The following is a 2,902-nucleotide window of genomic DNA, read 5'->3' as shown; positions in this document are numbered from 1 at the left end:
TAGAAAAGAATGCTGTAACCGGGGTGGGTGAACCCTCATAGATATCAGGTGCCCACATATATAGAGTCAAAAAATATATTGAGTCCGAAGGGGAGGGGGGTTTTCTTCGGGGCTCGATAGATGGAATAGATAGGGCCCAAAAGTTTTGAATTCGCCGCTAGGGAATTCACACGAAAGGGAACGAAGAATTCTCAACGAAAAAAGTGCTCTCTGAACCGAACGTGAAAGTTGTTTTCCATCAGACGGCTGTTCCCGTAACTCCACTCTCGACTTGGATTATATATCCAAAAAGGTCCGCTCTCGGCCATTCCACACGCTGCCTAGCAGAGGCGTGGTTATCTGAAGTGGATTCTCTCTTTTGTAGTAGATGCCGAACCTGCTGCTCTATTGACTAAGAAGGGGGCGGACGCAGCAGCTACATGGACCCCTTCCTTTCTGTTGTTGCCAGCGCTTTCCCGGGCCGAGCCGGAATTCTTTATTAAAAAGAGCGAGCAGGCAAAGCCCAAAGGCTGCTATCCCAATAGGCCAGCGAGCGGAACGAGGAGAAGGCCCGAAAATCATACCACCGCGGCCGAAAAGGCGTGTTCCCTTCTTTCGAAAGAAAGATTGACATTCTCGGTCTTCTTCGTTTTCGATGAAAAACAAAGAAAATCTCGATCTCCGAAAGCCCTTTCCTTCCTTCGTCGAGCCTTTCCCTTAATGGTTAGAGAAAGCATTCTTTTATCTGAACTTGGCGGGCTTCCAGCCTTACTCAAATAGGGAGTGGGTTTGGTTTGAACATAGGCTCAAACATGATTTGAAGGGTCCTAGCTATGCCATGCAGAAAAAAGAAAGAAAAAGACCAGATAGATCCTATCCCCTATATCGAGCACTCATTCCTATCTATTGATAGAAAGAAAGATCTTCGTCAAATACCGGACTTTGCCTTTTTTTTGGGAATTCTTCATATCCAAGGCAGCTTACCAAAAGCACCCCGCCCCATACGACTAGTTGGGGGGGCTGTTCGCCTTTTGAATAAAACAAAGTAAGTAGTAAGGTAGCGTAAGCTACTTTCATTCTAAAGGAAACCGAAGAAGCAACCTTTAGTCAATAGGAGCCCTACTTTCCTCTTTGCGACCTCATCACTTCAATTCAAGCGCAAACCTATTTCTTAGTCATCGGGCGGAGCGCACCTTTGGTACTTCAGTCGTGTGAGTTCTTTGATAGTTACTTCTTTCCTTACTTATTCAAGTAAGTGAATAGGAATTACCTTTGGTAAGGCGACGAAAGGCTACTTCAATCTAGGAAACTGCCGGAAACTCGAGAGGGTCGCCTTTGAAAGCGTTCGCCGGTAAGCGTCACTCCTTCCTTTTGATTATGTCGTGACGCTGACTGAATCCAATCCATAAACCCGGAAACGAAACAAAGTGCGTTCCCTTTCGTCAAGTAGGTAAAGTAGGCATACGAACCACTTTAGCTTTGCCTTAGACTCTTTTGGAACAAAGCAAAGAAGAAGGCAGAATGGAGAAAGGAAAGGGACAAGGGCGGTCTTGCTTGGCGCGAAGGCTGCTGGTTCGGGGGTAGGGTACAGTACTAAAGGTCCTCGGACTTCCAGGCGGTTTTTCTTTTAGGCAGCTGTTTACCGTTGGATCTCGCCAATACAGCCTCCTATAGTTTTCGATACCGAGATATCTATTTTTTTCATTGTTCCCAGGGATTTTTTGGGTCATCTGCTCCCATACTGCAAACAGTCAAATCTGAACTGAACCTTGTCGCTCTTCTTTCTTTCCTCGCGGGCAGGAAGCACACCAGCAGCGTGCATTGCGTGATTCTACTGTGTTTTTTGCACTTGACTGGGTGGACAGTTGACCGGAAGAGAACTTCGATTCGCCCGGCCAGCAGGCGGGCGGCGTGCTTATCTTGTGTGACAACACTAGAGAGCGAGTGGCTCTTCTAGGCGGGCAGCTGTGTGACAACACTAGAGAGAAAGCGGCGCTTTCGTTTAACATGCTATGGTCTCAACGCCCTTACGAGGTAGTGATGAGTTTCACGCGCTCTAAGCCCGGCCCGGCCCGCGCGCGGTTAGGAAGATTGGCCGCAATCTGAGCGGTACCACCCACCCTACCCTACCACTTATAGGCGGCCGTCCGTCCTACAGCCGCCCGAAAAGGAACTGCAGTGATCTTGAATAGGGATCCTACAGCGATAAAAAGAATCCCCATAAAAATACCACTAGATCGAACACCAGTGATTTCGTATCCGGTCAAAATCTTGGCTAATTGATCGAAATGGGTAGCTCCTGTAGACCCATAGATCATGGAACAAATAGGGTGGGTAGGCCCAACCACCACACTACACGTATAGACGCGAACCCCCCTCGTTACCGTACGTGCGACTCTCACCGCATACGGCTCGCACAAAGACTCCTAAATCCATCCCGAGCCTTTTCTTCCACCTTTCCTCTCCAATCCTCGATCAAACTTGCGTTCTCCAGGCGCTATGAAATGGGGGTCTTTCCTTCGCCTATCATATGTATCGGCTTGGCTTCGTCCCGAACCAAGGCAAGTTGTACTTGCGAGCGCGTGCGTGTAGGAAGGCCGACCACTACATAAGCTAAAAGACTACGATTACAAGCCAAGCCGGAAGCGACTCGCTTCTATTCTCGTTGGGATTGGATATAGATGGAGAATCTATAGATCGTAGTAGTTCGCTAACCTCTCTAACTAACATACGATACAATTGAACTTCACGGCACGGCCAAAAGAAAGAGCTTCGCTCGGTTGGCCTTCCTCCGCTGACGAATGCCTTCTTTCTCTTCTCTGAAGTCTACAACAAACAAGTGGGAGAGGCAGGATTCGAACCTGCGTAGAAAAACTTCAACAGATTTACAGTCTGTCGCTTTTAACCACTCGGCCACTCTCCC

At 48.2% G+C, this 2,902-nt stretch overlaps 1 non-coding gene across 1 annotated transcript; it reads right to left on the bottom strand.

The window, feature by feature from the left end:
- Window positions 1-2,819: 2,819 nt before the first annotated feature.
- TRNAY-GUA lies at window positions 2,820-2,902 on the bottom strand. Its single transcript has one exon. It is a non-coding gene; the product is annotated as a tRNA-Tyr (tRNA).

This window comes from Chenopodium quinoa, unplaced genomic scaffold (assembly GCF_001683475.1).
Source record: "Chenopodium quinoa cultivar QQ74 unplaced genomic scaffold, ASM168347v1, whole genome shotgun sequence".
Classification (NCBI taxonomy): Eukaryota; Viridiplantae; Streptophyta; class Magnoliopsida; order Caryophyllales; family Amaranthaceae; genus Chenopodium; species Chenopodium quinoa.
This window is presented reverse-complemented; position numbering and strand designations above follow the sequence as displayed.